Raw genomic sequence first — 19,778 nt, 5'->3', positions numbered from 1 at the left:
ATCAGCTATGCTAAATTGCCCCTTAGTGTCGGGGGGATTAGCAGGATAAAAAGTGGGGTTCTGGGGATAGGGCTTGGGTGGGACTTTTGTCAGTGCAGACTTAATGGGACAACTGGCCTCCTTCTGCACTGTTGGGATTCTATAATTCTATTTTTGCAGATCTACCGCAACATGTTCACGTTTTGTTTAATTTGGTCAATGTTTAAGACTGAACATCGTTACTATCATAGAAACCCTACAGTGCAGAAAGAGGCCATTTGGCCCAAAGAGTGTGCACCGACCACAATTCCACCCAGGCCCTACCCCCATATCCCTACATATTTACCCGCTAATCCCTCTAACCTATACATCTCAGAACACTAAGGGGCAATTTTAGCATGGCCAATCAACCTAGCCCGCACATCTTTGGACTGTGGGAGAAAACCGGAGCACCTGGAGGAAACCCACGCAAACACGAGGAGAATGTGCAAACTCCACACAGACAGTGACCCAAGCCGGGAATTGCTGTGAAGCAGCAGTGCCAATCACTGTGCTACCGTGCCGCCCATCTATTTTTATAAAATTGTCTCATTTTATTCAAGTTGAAAACTGTTCCATTTTAGTGGAAATCCAATACTTAAAACTACAGCAGTGCTCATTAAGCTATATCACATTAACAGTTTAATGTCCCAACATCAGTAAAGTAAGGGGGCGGGGCAGGCAAAGGTAATGTATCTGTAAGATTGCTTGATATTTTTAATTTATCTAAAATAAGTGTGGCTTCTAATATATATTGAGCACTAGTGTGTCAATCTAAAATATGCAACAAAGTAACTGCAGTATTCAAATCCTTTTTGCATTTCAGTTGGTTGAAATAATGTATTTATATCTAGTTTAATTATTATTGCAATCAATTACCTATACGCTTGACATATTTGACATTACAGGGTGTTAAAGTGTTGTTTGATTTTAGAATCGATATAATTGACCTGAAATAACATGGCTAGAAAGAGGATAATGAAAACCACATTCTTGTTGTCAGTAACAATGACGAATGTGGAATGGACCAAAAATAATTCTTGACAACCTTGCATTTGAAGCCTTCAAAATGTCCAAAGAGCAAACCAGTCAATGCATTCGCAGTCAATATATATTCTTATTCCTATCTCCTAGTTCTGTGAAATGTATTATATTTATGAAAATTTGCACTTTTGTGAGACTGACTCCCAGCATTTTCTCTTAATTGATAATTTTAAAGAGAAGAAAATATGATCTTGAGATATCCTATCTCATGTAATGCCTGTCTCGTGTCTTGAATCTGACAGACACATTCACTATCCTACGCCAATGTTACCCGGCAGTTATCGCTCTATACTGCCAATCTGAATGGTACTCCTCTTTCAGTCCCTCAATCATTCATTCATTGGGCGGCACGGTGGCACAGTGGTTGGCACTGCTGCCTCACAGCTCCAGAGATCTGTGTTCGATTCCCAGTTTGTGCCACAATCTGTGTGGAGTTTGCACGTTTTCCCTATGTCTATGTGGGTTTCCTCCGGGTGCTCCGGTTTCCTCCCACGGTCCAAAGATTGCGGGTTAGGTGCATTGGCCATGCTAAATTGCCCCTCAGTTTCCCGGGATGTGTAGGTTAGAGGGATTAGTGGGGTAAATATGTGGGGTCATGGGGATAGGGCCTAGGTGGGATTGTTGTCGGTGCAGTCTCGATGGGTCTAATGCACTCCTTCTGCACGGTAGGGTTTCAATGATTTCTATGATTCTACGAGTCCTTGGTTGTCCTCCCGAGTTTTTGGTCTTTCACTTTTCTCAGCTTGGCCATCTTATCTCATCATTCCCCATTCCCTTTGGGTAACACTTTGGAGTTTGCTTTTCTGCATTGAGACTCCCATTCAGTTATCACAGTAGATTTATGGAACATGAACTCTTCACCCTTTGAAGCAAAATGGAGAATGGACAATCTGCATTGAAACAAGATGGAATTGTGAGGTCAGGTGACCTCTCATCACATGTGCCAACATACATGAAACTGCACAAGGTTGAACTTTAGACTTCCTGTCTGGTCAGGACCTTTAAATGTAAACAATCATTTTGGGACATTCCATTGAGAGGACATCAAAAATGCAACAGATCATTACTTGCTGCTATTGGTCCAAGTACCTAAAGTGCACAATGGCCCTTCTTGATTCAGAATGGAATTCCACAGAGTGGCTGTGAGGAGAACCCATTCTAGCACAAGGGGATGCAAATGTCTGAAACACAAAACCCTATTGCATGTCAATGCTGAAGTCATCAGGGACTACTTATGTGGGCAATGGGGGAACAGACACTATTGCCAGTTTCTGTCTGGTGACGAATGATAAGGAAGATTTATTAGCACACATTTTAAGAGCAGCCTCATGTCAGTCATTTTGGAAGACAGGCAAAATCAGAGGGAAGAGACCCCACTGAGCAAAGGAAAAACTCTGCTAGGATCCATCAGCAGGCTTGCCTTTTCGCTACCAATTTGAAAAACCAAGCAACATCTTCACTAGTGGGGCTTGACAGCACTTTGACTAGAGCAAAGCCAAGACCCTGCTGCTGCCAGGAGTAAACCACTGCAAGTTCTTCACCAGAAACATCCAAAGTCAGTGAACCAAAAGCAAATATCTGATGTGCAATGTTTAAAGCTTGCATTTTTAAAGACTCGTGTGTAACCGTGGCTTTTTTTGGACTTTTTAAAAACATAAGGGCATGCTATCTTGTGTGGTTGCGTACGTGCTTGCGTGTGTGTCTGTGTGTTGTGTGTGTAATTACAAAGACATTTAGGTGTTAAGAAATAAACATTTATCCTTTTTAAAACTTGTGTGATATTGTCTGTTTCTTTGAGACTCACAGCACTCAATAGGTTAAAAAACTCTTTCCCGTTTTAAAGAACAAACACACCTCTCTGCAGTCAGTCAGGTAGTGGAAAAAGGACAACCATCTCCCTTTTGTCCATATCATTATCTTGATGAGAATCATTTTAGTAGTTTTGTACACTGGAAGTACTCATTCATTGCTTCTCTTTACAATCATAGGAATCTGAACACCTTTTTGCAACTTATCTTTTAGTGTATATATTTTGTAACTGTAAAGAGTTAATGATTATCCGTTTCTAGCAGTTGTCTCATCGTTCATGCAGGTTTGCCTCTATCTATCCAAATCGTGTGCGACCTTCTAGTTGCCTTTCATTGAATCATTGATAAAACACAAGGAGACTATTCAGCACCTTTGTGATAATGGCCGCTCATTGTGCCATTTAAAAACTCAATTATAACTCATTCAACAAGGCTTAACATTTTCAATTGTCATTAAAGTGGATATTATGCATAAAAAGCTGAAGTTCACATCAAATCAGTGATTCTGTTCTGATAAGACTACAAGAGTGCAGTATGTGAGTATTACTGACAGGGACCTCTGAAAATCCCTGTTTAACTATGCATCTGTGGACACTAGAAGTTGCTGTCAATTTTGACACAGCATTCACAATTTCTTCATCATTCCAGTCCAAAGGCTACACATAAGAATAGGAACAGTGGCCCATTTAGCCAACTGTTCTGCACTCAGTGCAATCATGCAACCTAGCTCCATATGCCCCTCTCACCAACTTTTACAGATGCACCATAGAAAGCATTCTTTCTGGTTGTATCACAGCTTGGTATGGCTCCTGCTCTGCCCAAGACCGCAAGGAACTACAAAAGGTCATGAATGTAGCCCAATCCATCATGCAAACCAACCTCCCATCCATTGACTCTGTCCACACTTACCGCTGCATCGGCAAAGCAGCCAGCATAATCAAGGACCCCACGCACCCTGGACATTCTCTCTTCCACCTTCTTCCTTTGGGAAAAAGATACAAAAGTCTGAGGTCACGTTCCAACCGACTCAAGAACAGCTTCTTCCCTGCTGCTGTCAGACTTTTGAATGGACTTACCTTGCATTAAGTTGATCTTTCTCTACACCCTAGCTATGACTGTAACAATCCATTCTGCACTCTCTCGTTTCCTTCTCTATGAACGGTATGTTTTGTCTGTGTAGCGTGCAAGAAACAATACTTTTCACTGTATGTTAATAAATGTGACAATAATAAATCAAATCAAATCAACAACAGCCACTCAAGAAAGCAGAAATCTCTAATCTGAAGACAAATGACAAAACCAGTTGCCCATTGATAGTCTGATAAATCTACACTGTACTACCAAGGCCAGTATAACCATACGAATATGTGGTGACCAGAGCGGTTGATGGGTTGCCAGGTCTGATCGAACCAAGGCTTTGTATCATTGAAGCATGACTTCTACTGTCTTGTATTCTGTTCCTCCCGATATAGGAAGGCCAGCAGTCAATTTGCCTTTTTGATTACTTTTCTCAACCTGTTAATGACATTTTAATGATCTATGTACCTTGACCTCTTTGGACCTCCACTGTTTATGGCTTTTCCTTACTTAGAAAGTAACTTGTTCTCATCTAATTTGTTCATCATGAAATGAATTGCCATAATATGGAATAGCAAACCATATATCCAAACGGGCTAACAGCACAAAGAAAGGTGAGATTGTGAACAGAGTAGTGAAGGATAAAATTACAAAGAAATATCTAAATAATTAATGAATATTTAAGGCCCCTATACAGATCCTTGCTAGACACCATGATTCATATCCTGCCAATTAGGCTATCTATCCATTATCTCTCCTCTTTGTCCCCTATCACTCGGCCAACTTCCTAAGCAGGTCACTAAATTGCCTTTTGTTTCATTGGTTTCAACTTCAGCGAAGGGTCTTCATGAGAGCATTTGTCAAATGTCTCCTGGAAGTTCATGTAAATAACCAATAAATATTGCTCTGTGCATTACTTTCGTCACTTCTTCAAAAAAACATCTATGGCGTCCATTAGGCTTGACGTGCCCTATGTCTGTTCATTGGACATCAAAACCTCAGTCTCCGGACTGAACACATTTTGTAAAATAATTACTGCATTTGATATACCATTGGAGAGGAGATGTACAGCAAAAGACCGAAGTTAATTCTCAGGTGAAAATCATAATGAGTTATTTTCTGAAAAAGAAATTGCATATAGAATTAGCCTATTCAGCGACTATTTCACAATCATCAACAGCTTCCCCTGGTTCCGGAAGAGACTACATCATAGTCCACTTAGCTGTGAATATTTAGTTGGCAGAGAGGAAAATTTTCACCCTTAAACCTGCACCAAGTTTCTAATAATGATCTGATTTTGTATCTTGTGACATAGATTAGTGCTGCCTTGAGAATGTTCACATCTTCAATTGAAACATGGTGCCACAGGTTTCTCAGGGTAGTGTCCTAGGCCCAACCATCTTCTGCTGCTTCATTATTGACTTTCCATCCATTGTAAAGTCAGAAATGGGGATGTTCAGTAATGATTGCACAATGTTCACCACCATTTGTGACTCCTCAGTTACTAATCAGTCCATGTGCAGTCCATGACAATACCCAGGCTTGGGCTGATAAGCAACAAATAACATTTGTGCCACATGGCGCACTGACCATCTCCAGCAAGAGAGAATTCAGCCACCTCCACTTGATATTCAATTTCATTATCATTGCTGATCCTCCACTATCAACATTCTGGGGGTTACCATTGACCAGAAACTGAACTGGACCAGCTATAGAAATATTGTGGCTACAGTTACAGGTCAGAAGCTGGGAATTCTGTGGCGAGTAACTCACCTCCTGATTTTCCAAAGCTTGTCTGCCATTTAAAAGGCACAAGTCAAGAATGTGGTGGAATACTCTCCACTTGCCAGGATGAATGTAACTCAAACAACATTCAAGAAGCTTGCCATCATCCAGGACAAAGTAGCCCACTTGATTGGCACGACATCCACCAGCTTTAACATCTACTCCTTCCACTACCCATGTACAGTGGCAGCAGTATGTGCCATCGACAAGATGCATTGCAATAACTTACCAAGGCTCCTTCAACAGCACATTCCAAACTCGCGACCTCTACCACCCAGAAGGACGAAGTCGGTAGATGCATGAGAGCCCCAGCATCTCAAAGTTTTCCTCCAAGTCACTCACCACACTGACTTGGAACTATATCGCCTTTCATCATTCCTTCACTGTCGATTGGTCAAAATCCTGGAATTTCCTTCCTGATAGATCAGTGCTTATACCTGCCCCACAATAACTGTAGCAGTTCAAGAAGGCAACTTGCTACCACCTTCTCAAGGGTAATAAAAATGTTGGCCAAGGCAGATGGCCCATGTCTCATAAACAAACAAGAAAAACTAAGGGAATCCATCTTAACTCAATCCTACACCAGAGTAAGGATTTTCCGTTTGTTATGATACTTCCTCTGTGCGTGCTTTACTCATGAAATAAAACTTAGTAAAATGTTATCACCTGTGCGCTGTTCTACCCAATTTATTTATAAATTTGAAAAAGTTAATAATGTTAGACTTTGGTCGCAGCCATCTCTCAATGTAACCCAATCATCAGTTTTTGTCATGAAATTTCAGTTCCCAACTCTTGAGTATTTCCATTGTTCATTGTGCGAAGCTTTGGGATGTGTTTGCGAGCTTTCAGGGTTTCTTCTGGTTTTAGATCGTGCAGCTAAATGAAAATGTGAGTCGTTGTTGATAATCCACACTGATGTAGCTGCCAAGAACATACACATGCATTTCCTTTGCTTCCTGTTGCCTTCAAAATTGCACCAGAAGAAATTGAATTCCCTCTCCAGAGATACGATTCATTCTTTGTCACTGGACCAGCAGGGATTTGACATATTCTTGGACGATGATGAGCTTCATTGTTCTCCAGTAACGTGCACATTTGCTGCTGGAGAAGGTCATTTTTCTGGTAGCCCCGAGCCAATGTTCAGTACAAAATTATTCTTTTGCAGCCATAAGTTGTTTCAAAGCAAACAGGAAGCAAGAGACATGAGCAGTGAGTATTGTCTTTCTAAAACTGAACCTGAAAGGGTTCCATAAGCTGTTATCAGTGCTGCAGCTGATAAGATATTCAAACCATCAAAATAATTTATTGTACGGGAAGTTGTGACATTGCAGTGGAAGCCCAAGTTTCAGCAAACCGAAGGACATTGACTTATGACATCTGAAGTACAAGACCCTAACAAAAGCAAAACAAATCCAAAACTGCAGATGACCAGCCTGCTAAATACAGACTTCTTAAATTAAAAACTATATCCGTGGATGATTTCAACTAAGTATCAGATGACATTGTAAACTCTACTGTTATTCTTTGTGATGACACTTAAACCTCTTAATTAGATAACTGATTTGTAATAGCTCCCAGACATCTACTGCTCTCTGTAGCAAATTGCACCATTTGTTCTCCAGGACCGTTCCTGTGCTCGTGTTCTCATGTGTTGCTGTAGAAATATGTTGTATGCTGTATTGTGTGCCCTGGAAGTGAGCAAACATTTGTCGGAGCAGAGTCAGTTCCAGGAAGATGCTTCCTGCATCCTGTCAACAGCCTAGTTAATTAAACAGAGTCAATGCAGGCCTCACTGCAAACAAACTAATACGTAGGTCCTGAAGGAACTCTGGACACCAAATTAGTAAAAGGTTTAAAATCTCAAGGTAGTTACTTGGGAAAATGAAGGGTATTTTTTGCTCAGCTTAGAGAGATTAGAAAATATTGAGAAGGGTTAAAAAAGATTCAAATTTATAAAGCACCTTTAAAATTTATAATGGTTTGGTCCTTATCACATCCTGAGAAACATTTCGAGCAGTTCCCCTGGCTGACTTGAAGTGTTTTTATAAATGCAAAGGTGGCGACCGTAAACCTAGACAGCCCGAATCACACATAGCGAGGAGGTGAATGATCAATGAATCCTTTTGGTGGTGTTGAGAATTATAATAAATCATTGAGGGATAAGTTTGCGCAACTGCACAAGCTGTGATGCCGACAGTTTTCTGCCAGCTGGGTTTTGTACGACAGTGTAAAACCTGAATTTATGCTGTGTCTGAACTGCAGGAAATTTGGAAAGGCTGATGAATATTGTGTCAGTATCTAACCCTGTCGTTCACGTTCTAAACCCAATCAGTTAAAAACACCTAGCAGATTGCCTTCTGGGCTATTTACGGGGGAAGTTTAATCTCCAAGTTAGTGCAGTCACAATCTGGAACAGATTCTGCACAAACTGCTTTTCTCAGTGATTGAGCTTTGATGGCTCCTCTGAAGAGTTCTACTAATTATCCATTTCAGGACAGGCTTATGGACTGGCTGCATTGCCGTGATTCCTTCCTTCATTTATGAAAACCCAGCGTGTGAATTGTCTTTACCTGCTCTGCACACCTCCCAGTGGCTACAGACAGAGCAGCATTGGCAGACATCAGGCAACAGAAAACACGAACCACCTCCAGTTACAAGTAGCAGAGTTTGAGGAGAATGCTCATTTTGCCGAAAGTACACGGACGGTCTATACACAATTGATTTGTATTCATAAAAGTCATTTGGAATATTTTGAAGTTTGAAGAAGTTGATTGAAGATGTATGTATGCAAAATCAATTTCTGTAATTCCCTGATAGGGTTTTCACAGCAATTGATTGAGTTTAGTAAATCCCATGGTTGGAAATGGAACTCGGTAGGGGTAGCTTGGAGCATGCCAGCTTAAGTGAATGGGGCAGAGATTGCTGCAAGCTTGCTTAAGGTGCTGTGTGTAAGCACCTCTGCTCATCCGGGCTCCCACCCTTCCCAATTTCAGATGCAAGTACACAATGGAATTCTGAGGTTAACCTGTGAGTTGCTAAGCGTCTCTGGTCATTGATTTGATTTATTATTGTCACATATATTAACATACAGTGAAAAGTATTGTTTCTTGCATGCCAAAGCATGCCGTTCATAGAGAAGGAAAGGAGAGAGTACTGAATGTAGTGTTACAGTCATAGCTAGGGTGTAGAGAAAGATCAACTTAGTGCAAGGTTGGTCCGTTCAAAAGTCTGATGGCAGCAGGGAAGAAGCTGTTCTTGAATCAGTTGGTACGTGACCTCAGACTTTTGTATCTTTTTACCTATGACAGAAGGTGGAAGAGAGAATGTCCGGGGTCCGTGGGGTCCTTAATTATGCTGGCTGCTTTTCCGAGGCAGTGGGACGTGTAGACAGAGTCAATGGATGGGAGGCTGGTTTGTGTGATGGATTGGGCTACATTCACAACCCTTTGCAGTTTCTTGCAGTCTTGGGCAGAGCAGGAGCCATACCAAGCTGTATATGTTTTTTTAAAAACATAAAATGTATTGCACAGAAATGCGCATTCAGTGCAACTGGTCTGTCCTGATGTTTCTACTCTTTCCCCCCCAACTAGTATATCTAATCCTGAGTTTAATCTTCTATTTTCTTTTCATCATGTTTATCCTGTATCCCCTTAAATCCATTAATGCTATTTAACTCAACCACTCCTCATGGTTGCGAGTTCCATATTCTAACCATACTCTGGATGGAGATATTCCCCCGAATTCTGAGTTCCATATTCGATCTCTTTCTTCTTTTAAAATCAGGGGAAGACCATCCTCTCCAGCTCTGACTTGGATTTACACTGCTGTTCCTTCATGGATGCTAGGGTGAAAATCCTGGAATTTCCTACCTAACACCCGCCATAGGAGCGGCATCAACAAAAAGTCTTCAGAAGACTCGAGGGGAAAGGCATAGAGCTAGGAGATGGGTAATAAAATACTGCCTATTCGTGGTCACTCACATTCTGAGTGTGTTCAAACAAAAATGGTCTGGATTGTGCTGTTGTAATGATGGTGACTCTGTCAGCCTTTGTCATCATTACTGCTTGAAACTGACAGCAACTTCCGGTGTCCACACATGGGCAGTTTAACTGGAAATACAGAAGTCGCTGTCAGTGATTTCCCTGCTACACAGGATGTGCGTTGTCGTACCTGCAGATGGAAACCTCTTGGAATCTCTTGAATTGATGTGGGCTCCACTTTTATGCTTGATATAAAAGCCCTTGAAGAGGTTATATACCTGGTTGAATGAATCCATTTTTTAAATGGTTGTTCATAATTACTTATGAACAATCCCTCTGGTCTTAAAAACATCATTTTATATTTGTGACAGATCAGATTTTTTGATAATAAGTCCAGATTTATAAAATACTTTAATGATATTTTAACTTCTATCTTCATCCGAATCTCTCGAAGGGTAGTGAATCTGTCGATAGCCCGAATGGCCTACTTCTGCTCCTATGTCTCATGGTCCTTATTTTGCTGTCTATAAAATGATTCAAAAGCAAAGCATAATCGGTGCTTTTTACTTCCTTGTTTGTGGGACTACTTCAGTGTGATTGGTTGTTTAACCTGTTTGATGACATCACTGTTCCAGATGCTAAAGATTCCCGATAGCTGATATCAGAATGTAATTAACATTGGAATTGGTGAAATTCACTCTACAGAGATCACCAGATCCTTTTTGATTTGATTTATTATTGACACATGTATTGGGATAGAGTGAAAAGTATTGCTTCTTGAGCGCTATATAGACAAAGCATACCGTTCATAGAGTAGGAAAGGAGAATGTGCAGAATGTAGTGTTACAGTCATAGCTAGGGTGTAGAGAAAGATCGGCTTAATGAGGTAGGTCCATTCAAAAGTCTGATGGCAGCAGGGAAGAAGCTGTTCTTGAGTCGGTTGGTGCGTGACCTCAGACTTTTGTATCTTTTTGTCGACGGAAGAAGGTGGAAGAAAGTATGTCTGGGGTGCATGGGGTCCTTGATTATGCTGGCTGCTTTTCTGAGACAGCAGGAAGTGTGGACAGAGTCTATGGATGGAAGGCTGGTTTGCGTGATGGACTGTGCTTTGTTCATGACCTATTCAAAATCCTGGTGAAGTCAGCACTGCTAACCTGCAAATCTGGGCCAAAACATGCTGCATGACTCTTACTGAATAAACTTGGAACTTATCCCCAGCAAAGTTAAAGTTGGGAATCTATCCATGTCCTGTACGTCACTGAAATGGAAGGGTTTTTTGCACAATTTATATCCATCCACTTTCACCTAACACAGCAGTGGTCATTTCATTTTCTTGTGGCATTCTACATTAAAATAATCATTTCTCCTTGTTTGAACTTGGCAATGTAGTGACATGCTGAATGATAAGCATATGTAACATCTACAAACTGCAAATTATTGGGAGTGCTCAGTCATAAAGAGCGTCACCATGATTGTTAAACTAAAAACCATTAATACTTAACGTTAATTTCTCCCATGAGTATTGTTTGAAAAATTGTATTGTTCAATGTGCCATTAAACTCTTCAGCTAATGTTTACTCTTCAGATTTATCATGCTTTCTTAATGATGCCATAATCCACTGTTAAATGCATCATATATATGTCATTATTCCAACTGTTTATACAGGTGGAAACCTTTATACATCATCCGCAAAGTAAAACATCAGTATTTAATAAAAACATTCCTCTCCAGCAATCTTTTCCATTGCATCATGATATTTTTCTGCCGTATTTTCATTCATCCTTTTTGTGCTGATATATAATGAATTGATAGAAGTTGTGTAGGAGTTTTAGCTGACTCACCCTCTTCTTCACAATGCCTCATTGCTAGACGTTTAATCTGTGGGGAAAAAACACCCAAATAGTAGATGTACTTTAGTCCCTCGTAATTTCCTTTGAAAGCTGAACTTGCTGAAGGATTATGTCTCCTTTTCCTCAAAATGAATCATAGTATCACAGGACGATACATTTCAGAAGGAGGTCGTTCCTTACATTGTGCCCATGCCACTACTTTGAAAGATCTATGCAGTTTGTTTCATACCCATGCTTTTCCCTGTATTCCTGTTCTCCCTTCGCCTATTCAATTAGATCCCTTTTGAAAGGTACTTCTGCCAGTCAAAACTATATACACATTCAAAACGGTAGTTAAGAAGCTATAGTTAAGAAAGCCCACCATTGCCTCTGCTTTCTCAGGAGGCTAAGGAAATTCGGCAGGTCCGCTATGACTCTCGCCAATTTTTACCAAAGAAAGCATTCTTTCCGGATGTATTACGGCTTGATGTGGCTCCTGCTCCAACCAAGACTGCAAGAAACTACAAAGGGTCATGAACGTAGCCCAATCCATCATGTAAACCAGCCTCCCATCCATTGACTCTGTCTATACTTCCCGCTGCCTCTGAAAAGCAGCCAACATAATCAAGGATCCCTTCCATCCCGGACATACTCTCTTCCACCTTCTTCCATCAGGAAAAAGATTTCGAAATCTGAGATCACGTACCAACTGACTCGAGAACAACTTCTTCCCTGCTGCAATCAAACTTTTGAATGGACCTACCTTATATTAAGTTGATCTTTCTCTATATCCTAGCTATGACTGTGACACTATATTCGACAGTCTCTTCTTTCCTTCTCCCCTATGTACTCTACGAATGGTATGCTTTATCTGTATTACGTGCAAGAAACAATACTTTTCACAGTATACCAATACATGTGGTAACAATAAATCAAATCAATCAAAAACAGTTTCTCCTACTCTGCTCAGTGGAGAACAACTCCAGCTTCTCCAGTCTCTCCACATGATTGCACACCCCTCACCTCGAAGTCAGAAGGATATGGATTCAACTGCCTTTTGAGAGTTGAGCACAAAAATCTAAGCCGACCCTCCAGTGCAGCAGTGAGGGAGACATATGCAAATGTAATTTTGGATCAGACTTTAAATTGAGGTAATGGCCGCACCCTCAGATGGACTTAAAAGATCGAAGAACAGCAGGAGAATTGTCCCTGGTGTTCTTGCCAATATTTATATTTATATTTATCCCTCAATCAGTAATACCAAAACAGGCTATCTAGTCATCATCATGTTGCTGTTTGTGGGAGCTTTCTGTGCACACATTATCTGTCACTTTTTCAACATTATAATAGCAACAATTGTTGAAAGGTCAATGTCATCTGATAGCACAGCGTTAGTTTCCACACGTATACTGACGACACTCAGCTCCACTTCACCATCACCTCTCTTGACGCCACCTCTGTTGTGAAATTATCAGGCTGATTATCCGGCAGCAGAAATTCCCTCCAGTTATGTCATGGGAAGAGAGAAGCCATTGTTTTCAATCTGCCTCCAAACATCGTTTCCTAGCAACCCACTCCACCCCCACTCCTTGCCAAGAGTCTAAGACTAAACCAGTCTGCTCGCAACCTGGATGTTATATTTGACATTGAGATGAACTTTCAGCCACACCAGTAAGACCAACTCTCTTCATCTCTGCAACATGGCTGACTTCATCCCTGTCCCAGCTCGGCTGCTTCTGCAAGTCTCATTCATTATCTTTAGTGACTATTCCAACACATTCCTGGCTGTCTCCATATTCTACCTTCTGTAGACTTAAGGATATCCAAAATTCTGCTGCTTGTTTCTGAACATTCAGCAGGTCCCATCCTCCTCTCACCATTGCGTTCACTGACTTATCGGCTGTTGGCAAAGCAAAATCTTGGTTTTAAAATTCTCATGCTCCGTATCAAATCCCTCCATGGCACCGTCCTTCCCTATTTATGCAACTCCTTAGCCCCTCAACTCTTGAGGTATCTGTGCTCATCGAATTCTGTACATTCTTGAACATCTCTGGTTTTAATATCTCCACCACCAAGGTTCATGCCTTTATTTGCATTGGGATCTGAGCTCTAGAATATCCTCCCCACACCTCTGTGCCTCCTTACCTTGCTTTCCTCCTTTAAGATGCTCCTTAAAACAACTCTTTGACCAAGCCTTTGGTATCTGACCTAATATTTCCTGATGTGGCCCAGTATCATATTTTGTTTTATAGTGCGCCATTGAAACGGAGTGGATGTTTTGTTATGTTAAAGATGCTATATAAATACAAAATGTTGTTGTATTTCATTGGGAAGAAGCACGTTGGGACGTCCTAAGCTTGTGAAAGGTGCTCCACAAATGCAAGTTTGTCACCTTCTTTACACTCTGTGTGGCTTAGTAAATTACTTTCAATCTGACTGGCTGAAGAGATACATTGGCCGGAATTCTCCTGCCATTCGCACCTTATCAATGCTGCCAGTGAGGATGGAGAGTTTGACGCTCAGCCAAATCTCTGCCCACTGCAGAGGGACCAGAGAATCCTGCTGGCGTGAACGAATGGAGAATCCCACCCATAATAGCGTCAGAGACCCGGGTACAATTCGCAGCTTGGGTCACTCTCTGTGCGGAGTTTGTACATTCTCTCCGTGTCTGTGTGGGTTTCTTCCCAGTGCGCTGGTTTCCTCCCACAGTCCAAAAGAAGTGCTGGTTTGGAGCATTGGCCATGCTAAATACTCCCTCGGTGTACCCGAACAGGCACCAGAGTGTGGTAACTGGGGATTTTCACAGTAACTTCATTGCAGTGTTAATGTAAGTCTACTTATGATACTAATAAATAAACTTGAAAAATAATTTCTTACCCTGTTCACACACATCCCAGTTCTCTAGTAGAGGACACCATGCTGAAATGGAACCTAAATTACCCTAAGTCGCTGTGCAAATGCTCTTGAAAATAGGAAGCTGTAAGTGTAATGAAAGGCAAGCGTTATTCATTTGCTGCTGACTGCTACATTCCAGGCCATTCTGACAACTATTTCACCCCCCCCCCCCCCCCCCCCCCCCCCCCACCACCAGTGCCCAGTGCATTTAGCTCCCAACCCCCCATTCTTCTGGTAAATAGAACAGATGTCGATTCTGGTCGGACAGGTTGATGAATGCTGAATGTCTCAGCAAGGCACAGGTGTAATGCAGCTTGTGAAGTAGCAGGATAAATTGGAGGGTAACTTAATTTTAAAAATTGTTTGTTCACGGCATGCAGACATCATTAGCCTCGGCCAGCACATATTGCCCATCTCTAATTGCCCTTGAGAGATTTCTGAGTTCAACTGCACGTGTGCAGAGGTTGGAAGTTGTTGTCCACTCCATTCCATAATATTTGCAAGCGCTGTTAACCTCACCACTATTATTAAAATGAGCTTATCATAACATATATCTACCCATACTGTATCCTGTAACAGTGTAGTGACTCATGCTTTAGATGCTAGACAGAACTAATTAGGTAACGATATTAAACATGAGTTTAATCGTATTACTCTTAGCTGACGTGGCGGTTGGAGGTTATCTGAGTATTAATTAAGCTGTTGTATGATAGAGTGTTTATGCTTTGAACAGTCCCTTAAAATTAATTTTTCAAAGAAACATAGTCTCAGTTAATTAGAATGTGATGTGGTGACCTTATCTCTTAAACTGTTGTTAGGTGTTGACATGATGCGTGGTTAGATCTTTTTCATTCTGCAAGTCTGAGGAGAAAATTTGAAGGTCAACATATTTTAATTGTGCATTTGATGAAACAGTGGGGAGTGATTGACAGGAACATATCAAACACATTATAACATGCACCTGACACTGAATTGAACAAAGCAGAATAGGAAAACTGGGGATAGAATCCGTACAGTGCAGAAGGAGGCCATTTGGCCCATCAAGTCCGTACTGACTCTCTGACAGAGTATTTTACTCAGGCCCCCTTCTCCACCTTATCCCCGTAACCCCACACACTTACCATGGCTAATCCACCTAACCTACACAGCTTGGGACACTAATGCTCAATTTCACATGGCCAATCCAACTAACCTGCGCATCTTTGGAGTGTGGGAGGAAACCGGAGCACCTGAAGGAAACCCATGCAGACATGGGGAGAATGTGCAATCTCCACACAGACAGTCACCCAAGGCTGGAACTGAACCCGGGTATCTGGCATTGAGGCAGCAGCACTAACCACTGTGCCACCATGCCGTCTAAATCAGCTTCCCTTGTGCGATAGCTTTCCCCCAGAATGCGATGCTATTTAAAAATTACTAAATATCCATGTCAATCTAAACATCCTGCAGTGGCACTGAGAGGCATCAAACTGATTTCTTAATACAGTCTGCCATGTATTTGTGATTTCCTTACACTTAAAGTTCCTGAACTTGCCGATAGTGAAGGTCAAGCATAGGCCTAAATACCTACCTTGCTCCTTCTGTGTGTCTGCAAGAAATCTGAAGAAAAGATAAAAGTAACTTGGGAGGAGAGTTTAGTCTTTAAAAGTACATGAGAATTGATAAGTTGTGCATCAATCTATAAACACGGGGGTGGCAAGGGGACGGCACAGTGGTTAGTGCTGCTGCCTCACAGTGCTAGGGACCCGGGTTCGATTCCTGGCTTGGGTCACTGTCTGTGTGGAGTCTGCACATTCTCCTCGTGTCTGCTTGGGCTTCCTCCGAGTGTTCCAGTTTCCTCCCACTGGTTAGGTGCATTGACCCGAACAGGCGCCGGAGTGTGGTGACTACAGGAATTTCACAGTGACTTCATTGCAGTGTTAATTTAAGCCTACTTGTGACTAATAAATAAACTTTTAAACACGATCAACTAAATAATACTTGTTAGACTTATTTTTTTAACTGTAAATTTGTTGAGTGTATTCAGGAGGAATTTCTCATTCAGTATGTGGATGGCCCAACTAGAGAGGGGGCAAAACTTGACTTCCTCTTGGGGAAATAAGGAAGGGCAGGTGACAGAAGTGTTAGTGCGGGATCATTTTGGGACCAGTGACCATAATTCTGTTGGTTTTAAGATAGCTATGGAGAATGATAAATCTGGCCCAAAAGTTAAAATTCTAAATTGGGGCAAGGCCAATTTTGATGGTATGAGGCAGGAACTTTCAAAAGTTAATTGGGGGAGTCTGTGGGAAGGCAAAGGGACGTCTGGTAAGTGGCAAACTTTCAAAAGTGTGTTAACCAGGGTTCAGGGTAAACACGTTCCTCTTGGAGTGAAGGGCAAGGCTGGCAAAAGTAGGGAACCCTGGATGACTCGGAATATTGGGGCCCTGGTCAAGAAGAAGAAAGAGGCACATGAAATGCATAGGCAGCTGGGATCAAGTGAATCCCTTGAAGAGTATAGGGGGTGTAGGAGTAGAGTTAAGAGAGAAATCAGGAGGACAAAAAGGGGACACAAGATTGTTTTGGCAGATAAGGCAAAGGAGAATCCAAAGAGCTTCTACAAATACATAAAGGGCAAAAGAGTAACAAGGGAGAGAGTAGGGCCTCTTAAGGATCAACAAGGTCATCTATGTGCGGATCCACAAGGGATGGGTGAGATCCTAAATGAATATTTCTCATCAGTGTTTACTGTTGAGAAAAGCATGGATGTCAGGGAACTTGGAGAAATAAATAGTGATGTCTTGAGGGGTGTACATATTACAGAGAAGGAGGTGCTGGAAGTCTTAAAGCGCATTAAGGTAGATAAATCCTCAGGACCTGATGAAGTGTATCCCAGGACATTGTGGGAGGCTTGGGAGGAAATTGCGGGTCCCCGAGCCGAGATATTTGAATCATCGATCGTCATGGGTGAGGTGCCTGAAGATTGGAGAGTGGCAAATGTTGTGCCTTTGTTTAAAAAGGGCTGCAGGGAAAAGCCTGGGAACTGCAGGCCAGTGAGCCTCACATCTGTGGTGGGTAAATTGTTGGAAGGTATTTTGAGAGACAGGATCTACAGGAATTTAGAGATGCAAGTACTGATTAGGGACAGTCGGCATGGTTTTATAAGTGGAAAATCATGTCTCACAAATTTGATTGAGTTGTTTGAAGGGGTAACCAAGAAGGTAGATGAGGGCAGTGCAGTTGATGTTGTCTACATGGACTTTAGCAAGGCCTTTGACAAGGTGCTGCTTGGTAGGTTGTTGCATAAGATTAAATCTCTCAGGATTCAGGGTGAGGTATCTAAATGGATACAAAATTGGCTTCTTGACAGAAGCCAGAGGGTGGTTGTAGAGAGTTGCTTTTCAAACTGGAGGCCTGTGACCAGCGGTGTGCCTCAGGGATCAGTGCTGGGTCCACTGTTATTTGTCATTTATATTAATGATTTGGATGAGAATATAGGAGGCATGGTTACTAAGTTTGCAAATGACACTAAGATTGGTGGCATAGTGGACAGTGAAGAAAGTTATCTCCAATTGCAACGGGATCTTGATCAATTGGGCCAGTGGGCTGACGAATGGCAGATGGAGTTTAATTTAGACAAATGCGAGGTGATGCATTTTGGTAGATTGAACCAGGGCAGGACTTACTCAGTTAATGGTAGGGCGTTGGGGAGAGTTACAGAACAAAGAGATCTAGGGGTACATGTTCATAGCTCCTTGAAAGTGGAGTCACACGTGGACAGAGTGGTGAAGAAGGCATTCAGCATGCTTGGTTTCATCGGTCAGAACATTGAATACAGGAGTTGGGACGTCTTGAAGTTGTGTAAGACATTGGTAAGGCCACACTTGGAATACTGTGTGCAATTCTGGTCACCCTATTATAGAAAGGATATTATTAAACTAGAAAGAGTGCAGAAAAGATTTTCTAGGATGCTACTGGGACTTGATGTATTGAGTTATAAGGAGAGGCTGGTTAGACTGAGACTTTTTTCTCTGGAGCGTAGGAGGCTGAGGGGTGATCTTATAGAGATCTATAAAATAATGAGGGCACAGATCAGTTAGTCAATATCATTTCCCAAAGGTATGGGAGTCTAAAACTAGAGGGCATAGGTTTAAGGTTGAGAGGGGAGAGATACAAATGTGTTCAGAGGGGTAAATTTTTCACACACAGGGTGGTGAGTGTCTGGAACAAGCTGCCAGAGGTAGCAGTAGAGGCGGTACAATTTTGTCTTTTGAAAATCATTTAGATAGTTACATGAGTACGATGGGTATAGAGGGATATGGGCCAAATGCGAGCAATTGGGATTAGCTTAGGGGTTTAAAAAAAAAAGGGTGGCATGGACAAGTTGGGCCGAAGGGCCTGTTTCCATGCTGTAAATCTCTATGACTCTATGTAAATGGCTTTTCTTCCACTGCAGCATGTAGTTTATTACAACTTATATCATTTTGATATCTTCATCAATAGCCAATAGACTGGATATATTTTGTAATTCATAAACCTGGAGCAATTAGCTTGGTGGGAAGTTGATTCCATTTTAAATACTTCCTGGCATGATCGTCTTTTGGGAGTGGGACAAAGAATCAAGTTAGAGCTCCATCCTCTGGCATCTTATTTGCGGTTTATTGACTGTTGGAACTATAGAGTTTTGCTGCTCCCAGTGTGATTTCCTTTTTATGCAGCGTAGCATGTGGTCTGCCAAAGCCTGGCAATGATGTGGCTGGATTCAACAGTAATGCAAAATTACTCTTCTCTTTCCAGGTCACTGAAAATCTAACATCAAATGTATAGACTTGTCAGTTTCCATTTCACAAAACCACAAGACATTTCTGAATGAGAGAGTCTCATTGGACCGTCTAAATCCATCCAGAAAGTTTCCCGAGGCCCCCTTTGGCAGTATTCAATTGTTTGTTAAACATTTCCAGGGCTTTGCTTCCTCTACTTTATCTGGGAATCGATCCCCTATGTTGATCTTTTTTTTTTGTCAGGCAAGAATTGCCTGATATTTATTTCATCTGTAGCTTTTACTCAGTTGAACCTGTGCTCCCTTGTCCTACCCTTGATTTGATTTTGAGTGATAGTCTGGATTAACTATTATTTAACTCATGAGGTAACATACATCTTTGTAAGAATATATCCCAGCTGCCCCTCTTGCAAGCGAAAAAAGCCCATGTTTCTGTCACAGTTCCTCATAACTCAGACCTTTGACATCTGGAATCAGCTTGCAGTCTTTGGAACCAAGACTGAATATAGCGCTCATACCAGGGGGTCTGTCTGTACAGTTGGATCTAGACTGCCTCTGGTGTGCTGTTGATGTGGCAATTTT

The 19,778-nt window shown here is 41.7% G+C and overlaps 1 protein-coding gene across 5 annotated transcripts in view; it reads left to right on the top strand.

Moving 5' to 3' along the window:
• The window catches only part of anks1b (ankyrin repeat and sterile alpha motif domain containing 1B), a 591,188-nt gene that overhangs the window by 156,145 nt on the left and 415,265 nt on the right, over positions 1-19,778 (top strand). The window lies entirely within an intron of this gene.

This window comes from Mustelus asterias, chromosome 19 (genome assembly GCF_964213995.1).
Source record: "Mustelus asterias chromosome 19, sMusAst1.hap1.1, whole genome shotgun sequence".
NCBI lineage: Eukaryota > Metazoa > Chordata > Chondrichthyes > Carcharhiniformes > Triakidae > Mustelus > Mustelus asterias.
The sequence above is the reverse complement of the archived record's forward strand: the minus strand, read 5'-3'. Positions and strand labels throughout refer to the sequence as shown.